Raw genomic sequence first — 20,603 nt, 5'->3', positions numbered from 1 at the left:
TTTTCTTTGTGCCCAAATTACTTTAATTCCCTCTCTCTTCTTCACTCGTGAGACCAAGCTGTTCCGGTCTTCTTGGGTTTTTCTAACAGACCAACCGCCCAGTCGTGAATTTTCTGCCAAAAAATTTTTTATGTCTGATATATCAAGTTCCAAGTTCGCTATTTCCTGCTTCATCCAGGATATCTTTTACTGCACCGATCCGTTTTAGTGCTCCAGTTTTTATTTGACTGCGAGTTGCATAGAATTACGCAAGCTGTCTTGTTAATCTAGTTGGTTCCATTCTTTTACACTGAAGAGCCAAAGAAACAGGTAGACCTGTCTAATATCTTCCAGGACCCCTGCGAGCAGGCAGAAGTGCCGTATCATGACTTGACATGGACTCAAATAATGTCTGAAGTAGTGCTGGAGAAAACTGACACCATGAATCCTGCAGGACTGTCCATTATTCCGTAAGAGTACGACGGGGTGGAGATCTCAGCACCACGTTGCAAGGCTTCCCCCAAATATGCTCAATAATATTCCTGTCTGGCAGTTCGGTGGCCAGCGGAAGAGCTTAAACTCAGAAGAGTGTTCCTGGAGACGCTCTGTAGCAATTCTGGAGGTATGGGGTGTCGCATTGTCCTGAGGCAATTACCCAAGTCTGTCGGAACGCACAATGGACATGAATGGACGCAGGTGATCAGAGAGGATACTTACGTACGTGTTATCTGGCAGAGTCGTATTTAGACGTGTCAGGGGTCCTATATCACTCCAACTGCACACGACTCACACTATTGCAGAGCCTCCACCATCTTGAACAGTCCCCCTGCTGATCGGCAGGGTCCATAGATTCATGAGGTTGTCTCCACAGCCGTACACGTCCATCCGCTCGATAGAATTTGAAACGAGACTCGTCCGACCATGCAATATATTTCCAGTCATCAACAGTCCAATGTCGGTGTTGACGGGCCTAGAAGAGACGAAAAGCTTTGTGTCATGCAGTCACCAAGGGTACACGAATGGTTCGTACGCTGACACTTTAGTCCAGCATTGGAATCTGCAACAATTTGCGGAAGGGTTGCACTTCCGTCACGTTGAACGACTCTCCTCAGTCGTCGTTGGTATCGTTCTTGCTGGATCTCTTTCCGTTCGCAACGACGTCGGAGATCTGATGTTTTACCGGATTCCTGATATTCATGGCACACTTGTGAAATATTGGTACGGGAAAATCCGGACACAAGCGCTACCTCGTAGATGTTGTGTCCCATCGCTCGAGCGCTGACTATAATACCACGTTCAGGCTCACTTGAATGTTGATATCCTGCCATTGTAGCGGCAGTAACCAATCTAAAACTGCGCTAGACAGCACCGTATTCTGCCTGTTTAAATATCTCTGTATTTGAATACCACTTTCTTTGGTGCTTCAGTGTAATACGCCAGCGGAATTTCAAGATGCATTTTTTTCATACCGGAATACAGTTGGCGTACTTTCCAATCTCTTTATTTGCTCTTAGTCTGTAAGTACCTTTATTACTTTTCGTCCTCCCTTTAACGGCTCAAACACTGACAGCTGGGCCCGCAGCCCACAGTCCACTGGCCTATGCCCTGCAACATGAGCAGTGTCAGCAGACACGGCTTGCACAGCCGGTGCTCCCGCAACAGGGATGTCACACGGACTCCCGTCGAATGATGGATCGACCTGCCGATTGCGGCGCACCTGCCTATCGACCCCGCTGCGGGTGTGTCGACGCGGCCTCTATACAGGGAGGGGACCGTCCGCAACTGTCGGAACGGGATTTAAACCAGCAGGACCAGCCTGTAGGCTAGTCGTCACACGTCCGATGACGCATTGTAAGCCTCAAAGCTGATGTGGTTTTGTGACAACGAATTTCACAACCAGGCTTCTCCAGCCGGTTTGCCGGATGATTTCGCTTAATCATCTGAACTGGGGAACTCTCTCGATTTTCCTGTATTTATATTTTCTAATTTTGTGTGTCAGGTCGTTGCTAGACACACATTTTTGCTTTTTCGATTGATACTTAGAATCCTACTCTTTCTGCTGCTTTTTTAACGACTTCCATTTGTTTTTGTGCAATCTAAATGTCCTGACATACAATCGCCACGTGGCTGGAATAGCTAAACAGTCCATCCTGTTATTGGTTCTGTTGTGGTTGGCAGGAGAGCCAACACCGTATTACTAAAGGAGGCCGAAAGGCACGCGTTTTAGCTCACTAAGGCCGGCGTAAGGTCTGGAACAGGACAAGGAAATTAGACTTCAGAAAAACGGACGTAGCTGGTGGAATACTTAACTTTAATCCATTAATGACGAACGTCGCTCTTGACATTACAAGATTCACAGTATCAATAGTAAATGATAATGGCGCCTTGCTAGGTCGTAGCAAATAACGTAGCTGAAGGCTATGCTAACTATCGTCTCGGCAAACGAGAGCGTAGAAGTCAGTGAACCATCGCTAGCAAAGTCGGCTGTACAACTGGAGCGAGTGCTAGGAAGTCTCTCTAGACCTGCCGTGTGGCGGCGCTCGGTCTGCAATCACTGATAGTGGCGACACGCGTGTCCGACGTATACTACCGGACCGCGGCCGATTTAAAGGCTACCACCTAGCAAGTGTGGTGTCAGGCGGTGACACCACTGGTTCGTCAGCTTTAACCTCTGATTTTAGCTTCCACCAATCTTGAATTACTCTTTTTTAGGCACTGGTGCAGAGTAATTGCGACAATGCATCACCTTGTCTACCATCTCTTTTAGATTGAAAATGTTCCGAAATGTCTCCTCTGAATTTTATTTTACCTTAGATATTGTGCAGTTTACTGTTTAACTAACAATTACAGTGGTTCTGAGGTCCAGACCTTGTTCTTTCAGCATGTAAAAGAGCCAATTACTGTACATTGAGTCATAAGTATATATCAAAACCTACGAAGGCACAAACTACTTTTTACTGTAAATTTTTTATCCCTGAGAATTAGTTTTAAATTAAAATATATCACAGGCAAGATCTACTTGATCCGAATCCTGCTTGCTATTCGCCAGTTTTCTATTCAAGTTGTTGTTATGATCTATCCAGGAGAAAATGAGACAGAAGTTTTAATGGAACAGGAAGAAGGGAATTCATTGCCTCTGTAGTTACTAATATACGTTCTGTGTCTCATTTTATGTACTGGATGTTTCACTGCAGATCTCCAGTCATTCGAAATTTTCTCAGTTCACGAAATGTTTTCTTTTAAGGTCCTGCGGCCAGCTGATTTTAGGATTTCTGTAACAGTCCGGTCTTAACTACATTCTTTGTCTTTTTAACCTTCTAATTTGTTTAGCAATTTCCTCTTCATTTGTTGATTGTGCAGTAGAATTGGTTTTTATGGGACTTTCTGGTGGAAATCTTTCTGTTGGCTCAGGGAAATTTCTATACATATTTTTAATATGTCCCTTTTCCTGCTTGAAGCAGAGATTTCTAGGTTGGTACTCACTCATCTTCCTTTTAAAATTTTTATTAATGGTTATCGTCCCATTTTTGGAAGTCTTCTCCAGTTTCACGGAACTGACGGTTCTCACACTGTCGTTTTGTTTGTTTAATTAATTCTGGAGCTTCTTTTCTAGTTGCCAGGAACTTGTCATGCGGATTTTCTGATTTGTTACTATTCCATGCTCTGATGCCTTGTGTCGGCATTTTACTGCCTATTCACAATCTTCATTCCAACAAGGGTATTTCTCCAGCCTTTTTAAAATATTCTGGCTTTGGGCAGTTTTGATTAACTTACGAGGTCTGTTCAAAAAATTCCGGAACTTTGCCCATAAAATTTTTCTACGCGCACCTTTTACTTATTGTGCATTGTCTGCTTAGAAATACTCTGCTCCACAGCTGATCCACCGCTCCCAACGCCGCTTCCACCTCTGAAAGCAGTCTTGGTACGGCTCTTGCTGGATCGCTCGAAGCGCCGTCTGTGAATTTTCCTTTACCTCGTCTGTCGTTTCCGGAGTTTTCAACTCTGGAAATAAAAATAGTCCGCAGGGGCCACGTCTGGAGAGTACGGAGGATGAGGCAGCACAGTCATTTCGTTTTTGGTGCAATAGTCACGTACCAATAGGGATGAATGTGCAGGTGCGTTATTGTGATGCAAGAGCCATGAGTTGTCTTGCCACACTTCAGGCCGTTTCCCTCTCACATTTTCTAGTAGACGTCGCCAGAAGTCCTGATAATACCATAGATTAACAGTTCTTCCTTGTGGCACATATTCATGATGAACTAATCCTTCAAAATTAAAGAAAACCATCGGTATGGCTTTGACATTTAACCTGTCCTGACGATCTGTTTTTGGTCTTGCAGAACCCTTCCCTATTTATTGTGAAGACTGAACCTGTGTCTCAACACAATAACCGTAGGACCACGTCTCATAATCAGTTATGATTCTCTTAAGGAACATCTCGTTCTCGTTTGCCTGATTCAAAAGCTCTTCACAAATTGCGAGGCGAAGGTCTTTCTGGTCTTGACTCATAAGCCGTGAGACGAACTTGGTGGCAACGCGTTGCGTTCCAAGTCGCTGTATCAGGATTTCATAACATGATCCAACTGAAATGTTACAGTCTTCTACAGTCTCTCGGATGGTCAGTCTTTCATTGACACGCGTAATTTCGTTCACGTTCGTAACACGAGCGTCATCGGTAGGAGTTGACGGGCGTCCAGAAAGAGAGTCGTCTTTCACTTCCGTCCGGCCATTTTTAAACCGTCTGAACCATTCGTACGTGTACGAATTTAGCACTCATCACCATACACTCCCTACAAGAGTGTGTCTCTGTAAAGGCTTTCTTGAGTGCCACGTAAAATTTAATGCAGTAATTCAGACGCGTTGCTCCTCTAACTCTGCCACCTCGAAATTCGCAAACGTTCTTCTGAATACAGCTCTGAACAATAACAGACATACCACAATGAACCTTCCGGCAGTTACAATTAAACACAGGTGAGTGCAGGGATGCCAACTGCTTTTCGCTCCAAAACACAATTGATTCGGAATACGAATATTCCGGGATTTTTTGAACAGACCTCGTATGTTTGAATTTTTCCCAGTTTTATGCTTGTGTTTTCTCTGGTTCGTCTGTTAACAGCATTGATTATATTTTACTAGTATCAGATTTAGAAATTTCTGACATCCTTATGCTGAATGTTTGGGTTTCAAAATTTAGTTTGTCTCGGCTTAGGTAGTGATCTGTGCAGGGTTGTATCGAGAGGTTTTTGCCGGATAGGCCGCAGTCAAGGCGCAGGCACACAGGAGCCGTAAAAATAATAAAAAACAAAAAGAGACTGTTCAAGAGTTTACTGGTAGAGGTATGTGACTTCTACTCCTCGTGTTCCTTCGTCTGCGTACTAGAAAAGTCCTCTCCTCGGCCCGTGACCTTAAACGTAGTATTTGTTGTCACAATGTCATTTCCCCAGCATGAGAGTTTCAGTGTCGTTTCTGTCATTTAGTCCGACTAGAATCGAAAAGAAGCGACTATTACCGAACAGACGTCTATCACTAATGTGATTTATATAGAAACAGTGAGGTTGATTCACACTGTTGCCGCCTACCCAGCTCGCTGATGTTCAGAAATGGCGTTCTTACTATTATATCGTTACGGCAATGTAGGATCCCTGAAGGACCTCAAAGATCGTTGAGCAGGAACTGAAGGAAAAAACAGTTTCTTCCTGTGTGGGTCCCAGCCTCGACGTAATTTGTCAATGATGAAACCATTTGAAATGTCTAGCGTAGGCTGTCAGATGCTTTATAAAAAATGTCCTTTATTGCATCGTGTACTACATTACTAATATTATATTCTTAGCCAGTTATGGTTCGTGGCCATTTTCAAATGCAGTTGCGTCGTTGACATGTTCGCTATATTTAAATGTTCGATTCATCAGCGGATATAGTGAGCAACTATCTTTTAGCTACGCGTTGCGTACGGATCTAAGTTGCAACTGATGAATGATGATGCCTCATCACATATAGGTCTACCTGTAGCATGAGAACGCAACGCGTCTACATTGTCCGATTTACTTCCTATACGCCCTTTCGACTCATCACGCACAGAACGCTTTGGGCAGAAGGATGGCAGCCCTATCATCGACACGATTGACCGTTACCAACCGCAACAGGACGCATGTATATACTGTGTTCGTCATAAGAATAAACCTGATGTAAATATTACACTATGTATTCTTCTGTCTTTGCTGGAAACTCATTGGCCGCCCGGAGTGGCCCTTGCGGTTCTAGGCGCTACAGTCTGGAACTGAGCGACCACTACGGTCGCAGGTTCGAATCCTACCTCAGGCATGGATGTGTGTGATGTCCTTAGGTTAGTTAGGTTTAATTATTTCTAAGTTCTAGGCGGCTGATGACCTCAGAAGTTAAGTCACATAGTGCTCAGAGCAATTTTTTTTGGAAACTCATTGGATTTCGTTTCACGTAGAGCGGAAGCCAGGGAGTCTTGGTACAGACAAGTACAACAATAAGGAAACGGTTTTTGTTGTGCTTTACGCGCACTTCGACTCAGCGATAATACGGCCTAAGAGTTTTACCGGCGCATTTAGCCTGGACAGAACTGGCCAGCCAGTTGGTCCAACTACCCTGCAGTGATGTGAACAGTTGCAGTTACGACGTAGTTTGGAACGCAGTTTCATTTTTAATAGAAAGAAACAATATGTGTCAAAATTCGGCAGTACGAGTTTTAGGCGACCAGACGTAATACATAATATGCTCTCATTCTTAGCTAACATAATGTTGTAACTAGAAACAAGTGTGATGTAAATTCCTAACTTAAACACAGGACAATTTTTCTGCTTGAGCTATGTGTGACGCAAAAGCGTACTGTAGCTATTTAAATATTGAAGCCACTGAAGTACCACTTATAATGAGTCGTCTGCCAATCTCGGAACTCCTTCCATATCCAAATTTTTTATGTCTTGCTGATATGCATCCCACCAGCGTTTGATATCGACGTGTGACGAAGATCCTTGAATTAGTTCCAGTACGTCTGGCAGCTAAGTCTTGTTATTTCTCGCGACAAATCTCTAAACTTAGCTCTATATCAGTTTTGTTGGGTTCAGATTCTGGTGGTACGGTGGAAACGTAATGACAATGTGATCTGCAGATTTGGCAGCTGAATCGATAAAGTACTGGTTTACAATATAACGTTCAGCCCGTTGCAGCAATTCAGCCAAAACTGCGATAGGATCGATATTGACTCCCTTTTCTACGAGCTGATGGCTGGGTGTTGTCCTTAAGTTAGTCAGGTTTAAGTAGTTCTAAGTTCTAGGGGACTGATGACTATAGATGTTAAAAGTCCCATAGTGCTCAGACCCATATGAACCATTTTTTTCTACCAGCCAGTTTACAGCGTCTAGCTTTTCCAAAGTTTTTGCGGCCTACGCTCCACTTTGACACTGTGATAAGATGTATCGCCCAATACAACAATGCTGGAGGGCTCCAATTTGGGCAGAATATCTCAAAACCACCTACGAAACACTTCACCATGCATTTCTTCGCGATAATCTCCAGTTTTCTTAGATTCAAAAATTAAATCATCAACCTTCTACGGAGCAGTTGCTAACTGTATGTACAATAATTAATGTTTTTTTCTTTTCCCGTCGCTTTTTGTATCTCCTCTGATAACCCTGCAACAGAAGTTTGCTTGTTTGTCAGTAACTGTTGACTCAATTCATGTGTGACATGTCCAATATTAACACAAGCCTCATCAAGGTAACAAATACTACACTTTTCTCACGTATAAGTTGGTGAATCTCACGAAGATAACGCCTCCTCTACAAAGAAATATCAGCTATGTCTGTTATTACACTATGAACGCTACAAATAACTCAATACCTTCTCTTGCTGACAGTACGGGTAATGTAACGGATGATGATAAATAGAAGGCCGAAATTCTAAACCTAGCTTCCAAAAACTCGTTTACGGTAAAGGACTGCAGCACCATTCCCCCTTTCGGCTATCGAACAAACGCATGGATGGCTGACACGCTGTTTAGTGTATCTGGGATTGTAAAACAGTTAAGATCCTCAGATGCCAGGAAGGCATCTGGCCCAGACGGTATCCCCGTAAGATTTTATGTTGACTTATCCATCATCTATCAGATGATCATTGGAACAGCTGAAAGTTCCACGGGGCTGGTTTGGAGTGGGACACACTGAAACGTCCCCTTAGAAAAATTTTTACTAGACTGTGCTTAAACTGACACACAATATCTTTAGCGCAACGCAATCTGACTTCCAAAAATCCCTACGAAAGAATGGCCCTGACTAGCATTAATCTATACCTTTCACAAATCACTTACCTCAGAAAAAATCTTCGTTACTCGAACTACTGCAATACAGCGAGCACCACTACTGCCAGCTAAATAAAATATTCAAACTACTGAAGGCACTAACTACTGACAGGCATAGTTAGCAAATGAAAGATTTTAATACAGAACAGACAATGTATTTACCTTAATAGTCATAATATATAAATCAGTTCGTGACACCAATTCTTACAAATTTCAAAACTCCGCCATCTCTCTACCCACGTCCACCACTGCTGGCGGCTCACCTCCAACTGCGCAACGCTACGCGCTGTTAGCATCCAGCTGCCGCTGCCCAACACTACAATGGCAGACAACAATGCAAACCAGCCACAGACTGCACACAGCACAGCCAGTGATTTTTCATACAGAGCGCTATGTGGCGATACCAATAAGAAAACCTAAACAGCCTACTTACATAGCCCCCATGCTCCCCACAAAAAATTTTTACAAATTGTTTTGGGCAGTGGCCAATAATGATTTGATAAATTTTTTCATAATTACTATAATAAAGATATCAAATGCACACACTTATTGATACAATGTTGGTCAGAAGCTAAAATTTTCTCACAGTCCATAAAGACAGTCCTGATCATTCATCAAAGTAAAATTGCAGTGTTTTTCTCAAAGTTTGAGTAGTAAAAGAAAATGCACACGGAAGTAGTGGATTTCCATGCAATCTTGAAGAAGTAGTGTTGTCCCTCCAACGGTAAGACAGTGCTGACTCTTCACATGCAGACAGGTAATGGGCCACAACAGAGCAAACCCACAGCAGAGTCAGTCTAAGTTTTGAAGAATATTGGTAGGTAGGTCATCTCAGAGCAGACCCACTGTAGTCCTGGTAGAGATTACGGTATTGGTGGGCCACCAGAGGTGCAGACCCACTGCAGTCATTGTAGAAATAATGGTATTGGTGGGTCATCAAAGGTGTAGACCCACTGTAGTCCTTGTAGAGATGGCTAGCAGCCATCTGTTTGACTGTGCAGGCGCACAATCACCATTGAAGAGTCTTGCGGATAATATAGCAAGTCTATAACCACCACTTGTGCACTCACAAAAATTGTTTTTGAAATGTCCTTACAACCAGCAATGCTGTTATCCAGTCCCTTACTGAATTATTAACACATGTGCAAACACTATCAGTCCCTACTTCTCACATATTGTCCATATACTATGACCAACAGAAACATGTGCGTGAAATGTAATTTACAAGTTACTTAATTTGATGAACTGGTGTCAATTACAATTTTATAACATAAGAATACAATAGCAAAGGTACAAAATACATCTTTAAAGAACATAACAATACAGATAACATTTGTAGTAGTACAGGCTTTACAGAAGAATCGAAATAGCAAATACATCAGTGTTACAAAAATTACGACATAAGTACATACATAAAAGATCAGAATAACTTTTGAAACATCAACCTCACACATGAGCATTAGAACAAAACAGAATAAATAATGTGTCAACATCTTTACAAAGTAAATAACATGTTATTAATGCAAATTATATTTGAGGATAACAGTATTCCTCATCATAGTGAATGTAGCTTAGTATTAGAAAAATTCTGCAACATAAGTCTTATCAGATAAACATATAAAGACAGGAAGAACATAAATACACAAGGGTACACAAACACATAGTGGGATAACACAAGGAAAGGGCAGGGTTTGTTTTACTGCAGTATTTTGCAAACAAAACTTTCTTTTCTTCTCGGAGATCTCCCTTCGTTCTTCATTATTTCCAAAAAGTCCTATCTATACCTGCTTTCTGTACTTTTCTCATCCTCTTTCAAAAATAGTTTTTCTCCACTATACACTACTTTTTTTGGCCAAATCATTTTCATATAGCTTCTCAATGCTTCTCTTCCAATTCATCATAGTTAGTTTCTTATATAGTCTACCCCCTCTTAAGCTAACTTAAAATCTACTGAGCTCAGATGCTAAACTAAGGGACGACGCAATGCAGCAGCACAAAACGATTAACACAAACAGCAATGAATAAAAAATGCAAGTAAGCATAGCAAGCAGCAATAAATGTAATAACTTATACCTAAACATGACAAACCAACAAGCAGAAAAAATAGTACACTAAAGACAACAATGCAGATAAGGGAAAGTTATAATCACATCTTAATGACTATGTAATTAAAGTGGTGCACCACAACTTATTCTATTAAATAAATTACCAAGTACTTGAAAAGAAAATTATGTATGCAGTTCCTGTTACTAGTCCCTTCTTATTGTTCTTTCCTTTCCAAGTGCTCCTTTTTTTTAAGAATGTGGATCATAAAATTATTATTTAACAGATCTGTTGACAGAAAGTTTTCACATTAGCAAATGCATTTACTTTTATTTTATAAAACCAATGCTGTAACACAGCTGGAAAACAGATATCAAATGAAACAAGCAACTATGAAAGGCAAAGCATAAAAATATCATTCAATAGTCATGAGACATTTCATAAGTTAGTACAAATTCTCTCAACTCTCGTAGAAAGACGCTTGTCATTGTCAGGTATGCATATGTAAGAAAATATCTTTCCAAGTAATGAGCGTGTCGTTTTTGCGATGCTTTCTACAAAGGAATTTCAATAGCGAGGGTAATGGCCTCTTTATTTTTTTCTCCACCTGTGCCTCTGAAAGGCACACGCTAATGGCTTGTTTCCCGGTGGCTGTCGCCCAGCTGGGTGCCCACGACGCATTACGCGCAGGTGGTCTCTTAACTGTTTTACCGAAATATTTACGACACCAGTTTCCGCTACAGTGACAGTCTCATATAAAAAATTTCACAGGTCAATAACTTGCGTTACAAATCTGTAGAAACAAAATCCTGTAAATATAACAGTGTCCAAAAAATTTTCGGCGGCATTGTGGTACATTCACGCATTTACATACATTTCATCTCTTAAAGTACGATTCTTGGTTTCCAACCACCTTTTTCACAAACCAGAGTCCCTAACCACTACTCATTATTCCTTACCTTATTACACATATACATATTCGTCCACACCTCTTCAATATTTCATCATAACAAATAAGTAGCATAATCAAATTCCTCATATAGCATCAGCTTATTGATCATAAACATGCCACAACAACATAATACACATCGTCATCGTAATAATAACATCATAACACCTCAGTCAAATTCTCAAAATCGTCGTAGCTTCGTCCAATAATTTCAAAACCTAAAAAAATTCTCTGCTCATGTCAAAAGTGTCATCTACCTCAAACGTACTTTAAAAATCATGATCCCATACCAAATATGTCATTCAAAGCTCTCATAGTATCACAATGGTTCCGAAAAAATATGAACAGTTCACAAAGTACAGACAAAATACAACTTCGTAAGTGTGAAGTTATCCAACTGTGTAATTACGTAAACATCTGTCACTGACGTAGTAATAAAATGTTTGTCTCGCTCAGTTACATTATCAGATAGCTGTGTAATTTATGTGTTAGAGAAATATGGTACCGATGTGTAAAGTTGTATAAGCAAATACCATATTAGCTAGAGCTCCTTGTGCTTGCCAAACACATGGTACACAAAGTAGGCGTGTACCCCCCTGAGGATTAATGTAATTATATCCTCAGGTGTTACAGATTACAGCAATGGAATGAAATGTATCACGGAAAACTTTCTTTATAATTCAAATATGTTGAAAAATAAATAGTTTAATGCGTGTCCTGTAGCGCTAAATGTGCGTCTTGCTGTAAGACAATCTCTGTGGAAGTGTCGTAGTTATTGTCTTCCAAAAGCTAAGTTCTGCAGAAGTCAATGTACTTACCTCATGATAAACGAAATTGAAATGCTTTGCGTATAGATATCTTAGTTATTACGCTTATTGCCGTGATGAAGTAAGTACTGTACTGTACGTATTGTTGTGCTGCAGAAAAGGCTGTCTCATTGTAGCTATACCACAAACGTTACTACTAAAACATGTTTTACTTTCCAGAAAAATTCAGAAAAACTGTGCAGATATAAAACAGATAAACTGCAAAAGCAACATTGTAAATTGTCACTCATTAGTAGCGTCGTGATAAAATCGTGTAGCTGTCACATAAACTAAGCACTGTGTCATCTGGTATCTCACAGAAAGTACTTTAAATCCAGAATGTATTTTCAAGTAAACCAAAATGTTGCATTAAAATCTCATTAGCAATACTGGTAAATGTTCTAAGTATGTGAGCCTTATAATCGTTATGTAATCGTGCAACTAACAAGCAAGAATGTACACACGAAATAACACAGTGATGTCTGTTCACTATAACAAAGCACTCGTAAATACTGTCTAAATATGTTCCGTAGGTTCTAGAATGGATAGTAAACTTCAAACATTGTTGCATGTTAACAGTTTCTCAGTGTGACAAAGCATACTAGAAATGTGAAGTGAAATGTTTTATGGCAAAGACAAAGTTAAAAAGCAGATTATCTTTCAATAAACCGTTTTACATGTGAAATGTGGTGTAAACCTTTACTCTTCCTAGTACACAGACTGTCAACTGAAAAGCAATTATCATGTGGTTACGTCGGTAAGAAACACTGGAATTCTGCTCAAGGTTAACTTATGTTATTTTTCCCTGAGCCAGCCGGCGCACGCGGCTGCCTGCGGTGCGAGTTATTGTCTGTTTCTTTGTTGGCGCGCGTCGTTATTGGGATTAGGAGACTTAACTTCTACCAATTCACCTTGCCGAGAGAGCCCTGCTCTGTTTGATTCCCGCCAGTTCTGCTGCAATTCAGGTCTGTCGTTACGATCATATCGTCTGTCGTCATGTCGGTAGTTCCTGTAGTTTCTTTCTTGTCGGTTAAGTGGTGGAGAATTTCTCTTTGAATCGTAACTGCGCGCTGGACCGTTGCGTCTGAAGTTATTCCGTCTCCCTCGATAATAATTATTTTGGTTCCCGTATTGTCTGTTTCTCTGATTGTGTCTGTGATATTCATTACTACGGAAATGCGATCTTTCTCTGTAACTATTACTCTGCCAGTGGTTGTCATATGGGTGGTGTCTGTTTTGGTCACGATTTGCGTTGTAAGAATAGACTTGTCGTGTCCAGTTATTGTTTCTGTCGTCACGGAATTGTGACGGATGTGAACTGTAGTGATTGTTTTCCTGTTTTCGCATCCCGCGACTGTGTGTGTCAATTTCTAATTCTTGTAAGAGTCCCAGAAAAGCTTCAATGTCGTCTTTGCAACGGCCTGCCAAAATAATATACCGTAAATGATCAGGCAATTTGATTAAGCAAATGCGGATGAGTTCTGACGGGCTGTATGGGTTTGACAGGTACTGATTCTTGTGTAACATGTCTTCAAAATATTTCACAAGACTGGAAAATTCAGATTGTTCGAAATGTTTCATCATCATGATGCCATGTTTTACTCGGTCTTGTGTGGCTTGAGACCAATATGCTGAGAGGAAGGCATGGTAAAATTCTCCTTCACTGTGGCAATCGTGAATGACCGATCGCATTCTTACAGCTGGTTCATTCTCTAAATAGCCACACATAAATTCTAATCTGTGTTCTAATGACCAGTTGGGAGGCAAACAATGAGAGAATTGATGGAGCCACGCTTGTGGATGAATGTCGTTGCCAGAATTCTTAAATGTTTTGAATTTACGTGCAGTAATGAACAGCTTATAGTCAAAATCATCGTGTCGGCGGGTAGCATATCGGTCATTGTTACGTCGTGTCGGCGTTTGCATCTCAGAATTCGGTGTACCTTGCCAATTTCTTTCATAATTTCCGAAGTGCCCTGTGTTATTATTTTGTGGCTGTTCCGTATTTCTATGTCCCTCTTCCCGTATTGGAGCGCGACTGTCCTTTGAAATACGTAATTCTTGTATTACCTGTGTCAGCTGATCTTGCACTTCCCGGATTTCTCGTTGGTGTTGCGTACTAATTTGATTCAGACTTTGTTTGAATTTCCTAATTTGTTCGTACTCTTCTGTGTCATTAAAGACTACCGGTTTTGTGTCATTCAAATTATCATCTACTTTCGTAGATAAATTATTTAGCTGATCCGAAAGTTTGGCTACTTTCTCCGATAGTGAACACATTTCCTCAGTGTGTTTTTCTGAACCAAGTTTCAGAGTGTCCATTTGTGTTGAAATCGAATCTACTGTGACCTTTAAGTTTTCCTGAGTTCTTGCAAGTTGCGTAACCGAATCGGTGGATGCAACTGAGTCCATTTTAGCTTGCAAGGTGCCGTGATTTTCACGAACAACAGTTTGCAATTCTTTTATGGCTGCTTCGTGATTCTGTAATGCATTTTCATGCCGCGAAAAAATGGGTTGGAAATGCTCACAAATTTGTGTTTTTACGTCATTACAGATTTTTTGACATTTCGATTCAATGTTATGTAACTCAGTAGTTAAATCTTCACGTGTTTGTTCAAGTGTGGTGTCTAACTTCCGAAGATTTTGTTCCATTGTGTCTAACTTTTGAAGATTTTGTTCCATTGTGTCTAACTTTTGAAGATTCTGTCCCATTTGTTTCTGATTTTGTTCAAGCGTTGTGTCTAACTTTTGAAGATTTTGTTCCATTGTGTCTAACTTTTGAAGATTTTGTTCCATTGTGTCTAACTTTTGAAGCTTTTGTCCCATTTGTTGCATTAATTGTAATAACAATGCACTGGTGTCTGAAACATGTTCCTTAGTCCTATTCGGCAATGCATTTGCACCGGCAATATTCGCAGTTTGAAAAACAGAAAATGTGTCTTGACTTATTTGAGAAAACGGTGAGGACGCAAAACCTGAATCTACAGTATTTGCAATATTGTGTCCTGTCATTTCGGAATCCCGAGGCGAGCTGTTGCCAACCGATCGATCGATAATGCTTCCCTGTTCACTAATTGTTTCACTGCCTACACCATTATTTGCAACCCGCTCCATTTCCCTATGCACGATTACCAAATTACTACTTTGAACATTAGTTAATTCATTACATGGTGGCGCTAACACACTTCTTTCGTCTTCACTGTCATTTCTCAGTTTACTTTGGAGCCTAGTATTACGTTTTTCACACGCCATTATTGTCACAATTTTTCACACGACAACACAGAAAAACACATTTTGAAGAACAAAAGTAAGAGAACACATTAACATAGCACTGAAAATAATATCTAGTTAATTGCAAGCACAGCTGCGAAATACTTGGTGCAAAACTACATGCATGCCACAACTATTTTACTGTACAACAATGAAAGACTGCAACTACAAAGGAAATTCTCTCTATGATTACGCGCTAGCAATAAAAAAAATCTACATTAATTACACAAACTACAAGAAAAAATCAGAAGATTCCAGTGAGGTATCCGTATCCTCGGCTAAGGGTCGACATATGAAACGTCCCCTTAGAAAAATTTTTACTAGACTGTGCTTAAACTGACACACAATATCTTTAGCGCAACGCAATCTGACTTCCAAAAATCCCTACGAAAGAATGGCCCTGACTAGCATTAATCTATACCTTTCACAAATCACTTACCTCAGAAAAAATCTTCGTTACTCGAACTACTGCAATACAGCGAGCACCACTACTGCCAGCTAAATAAAATATTCAAACTACTGAAGGCACTAACTACTGACAGGCATAGTTAGCAAATGAAAGATTTTAATACAGAACAGACAATGTATTTACCTTAATAGTCATAATATATAAATTAGTTCGTGACACCAATTCTTACAAATTTCAAAACTCCGCCATCTCTCTACCCACGTCCACCACTGCTGGCGGCTCACCTCCAACTGCGCAACGCTACGCGCTGTTAGCATCCAGCTGCCGCTGCCCAACACTACAATGGCAGACAACAATGCAAACCAGCCACAGACTGCACACAGCACAGCCAGTGATTTTTCATACAGAGCGCTATGTGGCGATACCAATAAGAAAACCTAAACAGCCTACTTACAACGCTTTCAGATAGACGACGCGTATAACGGAAGGGGCTACTCACTAAATTCCAAAATCCGATCTTCGCCGAGGATGTAGAGCATATACTATAACCACTATCTTTCAAATCGCGCAATGATCACAATTTAAAGATAAGAGAAATTAGAGCTCGTACTGAGGCGTTCAGACAGTCGTTTTTCTCTCGCGCGATCCGCGAGTGGAACAGAAGGGGGGAAATATTACTTTGGCGCGAATAGTGCCCTCCGCCACACACTGCTCGGTGGATAGCGGATTATATATGTAGATGTAGATTTGATGTCCTATTTTCAAACCGGAGACAATGTCTCTCGTTAGTTTTTAAAATGTTGTCATCCTTTTCGCACTCAGTAGGCTTACACACGACACAAATAGCAGTAAACTCAGATATCATTTATGCAATCTGCATCACAGCTAGTGGCGGATATTTCCCTATAAACTTGTGAAAAACATAAATAACAACCTGTTTCTCGCCAAATTTTTAACGTTTTTTTCACTGTGGAGCAGAAAGCAGCGTCACACATGTTCACAGTATGTATTAACAGCCTGACAGTCAGAGCACAACCAGCGCTTACTTACATAGCGACTGTACACGATTTTTAAATAAAAACTGCATAGCTAAAGCATAATGAAGATAGACGCTAATGGCTGTTTATGTATTAGAATATCTTCAAGTAGCATTTACAATAACACAGTAATAAGATTTCTAATATATAAGTAGAACCTACTCCCAAAAGCGTAAATCACCAGCGTACGTTTGCTATTGGTGCTGAGCAGCCATAGAGTTTGTGTTTGTTTACATCATGTTTATTCTTAGGATGAACGAAATATGGTAGTGGAAAATACCACCACAAGACACCTTGGACAATCTGACCAAGAATGAGTATCTGGACAGTGTAGCATAAGACAGACAAAATGGCTCTGAGTACTATGCGACTTAACTTCTCAAGCCATCAGTCGCCTAGAACTTAGAACTAATTAAACCTAACTAACCTAAGGACATCACACACATCCATGCCCGAGGCAGGATTCGAACTTGCGACTGTTAGGACAGACAGATTGGCCAATAAGAGACGGGGAATCGCAGCATAGGCCATTGGCGTACATTGGGACGCAAGCAGTCCGAGAATTGTGAAGGTCTCATTCCAAAGGTCTCGGTGATCTCGGAAACCAAGCTATGTGCCCTCTGCTCAGTTCTCAATTTTCAGATCTCGTATATCAATTCCAGCTTCTTGTTTCCCGCTTATTGGTTTTCGCTTATGAGTTCTCCTTCTTGGAACAATTCTTGTAGTTGTCATTTCTAGTTTTAACTTACGAGTTCTGCGGATGTGTTTTCGTTTATACAGACAAAAAAGACAAAAGTTTTCGGTTGTGCAACTTATATTCGTTTCCATTTTTGCCTTGTGCCCCTTACTACACGAACTTGGAAAAGCGTCTATTAGTTCACTTGTGAAATAGATTAGACCATTGCACTGAAAGATGCATTATAATATGTAATCGATACTAAAACTATAAATGCGAAAGTAAGCGTTTGACACAAATTGCACACATCTCCTCCTCTTCCTCCTCCTCCCTCTCTGTGTCCGCCACTCCCTCCCTTCGCCTCTATGTTCACTTCATTCTGCCATCCCTGTCTCTCCATCTCTTCCTATCTTCCCCCTGTTACGCTTTCACGACTAAACCACTGAAACGATTTTGGTGAAATCTGATGTGAAGATAGCTTGAAAGGAAGAGCATAGGCTACTTTAGAAACTTTGTAGTGCAACGTATTCATTGATTTCAAGAATATAACGCGAAATATGGAACAATAATTACTCTTTGAAAAAGCTATTTATTCTTTGACGTTTGAACTTTAGCTTATTTGTAAAGATGCTTTTATTGCTCGATGTGTTCTGCATAATACGATTCAGTGTAATGAATACAATGCTATTACAGTCCTCTACTTAATTAATCCATAGTTCCATACTAATATCAGCCACAAGCCCATTACATTTCAGCCGCTGAGCATCACGCGTCTTACAGATTCCAGATGCTTAAAAAGACTCACAACGACGGCGTCATTTAAAGGCTGTACGACTAACAGACAAACCTCATACATTTACATGTGGAAAGTGGGACGCTTTTGGTGAGGCTGTATTTGATTGTGATCTGTTAACTGACTATGTTAATATTAATTAGTCATCTTAGGGGGATGGATAAAGAATGTAGGGACTACAATGCACTGAAGTGGAAGGAAGAAAAGGTTGGTATGTGCTGCTCTGTTGGAAAAATCTCACATCCAGAACTAGTGTGCCAAAGGAACGCCAACTTCTGTACGAATTTAATACATCGAGGCATGTTTTAAACATGATTAGAAAATATAATGCATGCTTTCAGATTCGATGTTCTGAAAAATCACAGAAACACGTTCATTTGTTTTTACATACAGCCACTGCATACATTTTAGACATACATCTCAACACCACTATGTAAACAGACATTTATAAATTACTAGCTTACTTACCATCAATCACCATAACAAAACTACTGACATTCGATCGCAGCTGTGGGTAACAGTTAGTATATTATACTAGCCTTATCCCCACATCTTCGTCACGTAAGCGTTTGACACATATTGCACACATCTCCTCGTCTTCCTCCTCCTCCCTCTCTTTGTCCACCACTCCCTTCCTTTGCCTCTATGTTCACTTCATTCTGACATCTCTGTCTCTCCATCTCTTCCTACCTTCCCCCTCTCTGACCATTTCCTCCTTTCCTCTCTCTCCGTATGTCTCCTGCTCCACCTCATCTCATTGTCTGTCTCCTCCTCCCATCCTCTCTGTTCATTCCCCTCTCCCTCCTTTCTGTCCTTTTACCCTTCCTCCCTCCTCTCTATCCATCTCCTCCTCCTCCTCGTCCTTTCTCCATCCCCTTCATTCTCCCTCTGGCACTATCCATCTCTTTATTTCCCCGCCCCCTCCCCCTCAACACTCCTTGTACAGCCATGTCCACTCACAAGAGTAGTCCCTTGCAAGGCATGCCAAACTACCCACAGAACACACCTGCTGTGCAAGGCAGCCTACACATCAGGGGCTAAAAACTATATATGCCTGTGTTTTCGCTCCAATAGGAACATGGAGGTTATAACTCCCACATTGCTGATAATCATGAAGTTCACTGTTTGTGTTCCACATTTGACAGAAATCGAACCGAGGGTTCAGGATGTGATGCTGGACTTCCTTATTCAGTTTTTTCCCACTGTGTACAAACTCTAGGGATTGATTAATGAGAGCATATGGAACAAAAAAGGTGCATAATGGAATTATATTTGCATCGAGAGTTCGCCAATGTCATGTTTATTGATGGAGAGGCAAATGACAATGGGCAGTGGCCAGAAAGGTTGTACCAGGAGACCTGTCTCTCCCAACAACTACCACAGCATTCAATGTTTGCAACAGTGTTTCGCTGTTTGTCTGAGACAGAGTCATTTCAGGAAGCAGGAAGTCATGAAGGACACCAGACTTGGAGGAAAATGTGAGTAACACTGTGAGAGACGACCATCGTGTCAGTACCAAGCAGTTGGCCCGCTAGTAAAGGGTAAGCAAGACGACAATGTGGAACATCCTCCACGACATTCTTACTGCCATATCAATTGCAGTGCTTGCAGGGCTTACTAACGACATACTTTTCACATCAGGAGCACTTTTGTAACTGGTTTCTTCACCAGGCTACCATTATTCTGGGATTTGTGTCATCCATTCTATTTACAGATGAGGGGCCACCTTTACAGGGAGAGGTATCTTCAACTTTCATAACATTCATCAGTGGGATAATCTACAGAATCCCCATGGAATGGTGACAGCGAATCATCAGCATCAGTGCAGCCAGAATATGTGAGCCGGGATAATTGGCGACTGTATTTTGGGACCTGTCTTCCTTCCACGTCGCCTAACAGGCTGTAACTACTGGAGTATCTTGCAGGTGACTTTGCCTCCTTTGCTGGACGTAGCGCCACCGATGATTCAAAGGGTTATGTGAGTGCCACATGATGGTGCTCCAGTCCACTTCGCTGTTAATGTCCAGTCTCGTCCCAATCATGTCTTCTGTGATCGATGGATCAGACGAGGGGGTGCAGTTGCATGACATGCTCATTCACTAGCTCTGGTTATGGGGCCATCTCAAAAATACCGTGTCTGCAGAGCCCATTCCAGATATGGAGACACTGGAGCAGCGTATTCATGCTGCCTTTGACGTATTCGAATGCAGCCTGGCTGATATGAATGTGTGAGCCTGAACATGTTAAGGCGCGTGCAAGCATTCGTTGAGGCACATGGAAACCATTTCCAGCACATACTGTAAGTGTGGCTCCAT

The 20,603-nt window shown here is 41.1% G+C and overlaps 1 protein-coding gene across 1 annotated transcript in view; it reads right to left on the bottom strand.

Annotated features, from left to right (window-relative positions):
• LOC126335830 (vesicular glutamate transporter 2-like) overlaps positions 1 to 20,603 on the bottom strand; it is a 142,229-nt gene that overhangs the window by 22,570 nt on the left and 99,056 nt on the right. The gene's annotated exons all lie outside the window — the stretch shown is intronic.

Source organism: Schistocerca gregaria, chromosome 2 (genome assembly GCF_023897955.1).
Source record: "Schistocerca gregaria isolate iqSchGreg1 chromosome 2, iqSchGreg1.2, whole genome shotgun sequence".
NCBI lineage: Eukaryota > Metazoa > Arthropoda > Insecta > Orthoptera > Acrididae > Schistocerca > Schistocerca gregaria.
Note: the sequence above shows the minus strand (reverse complement) of the source record. Positions and strands in the feature narration are given on the sequence as shown.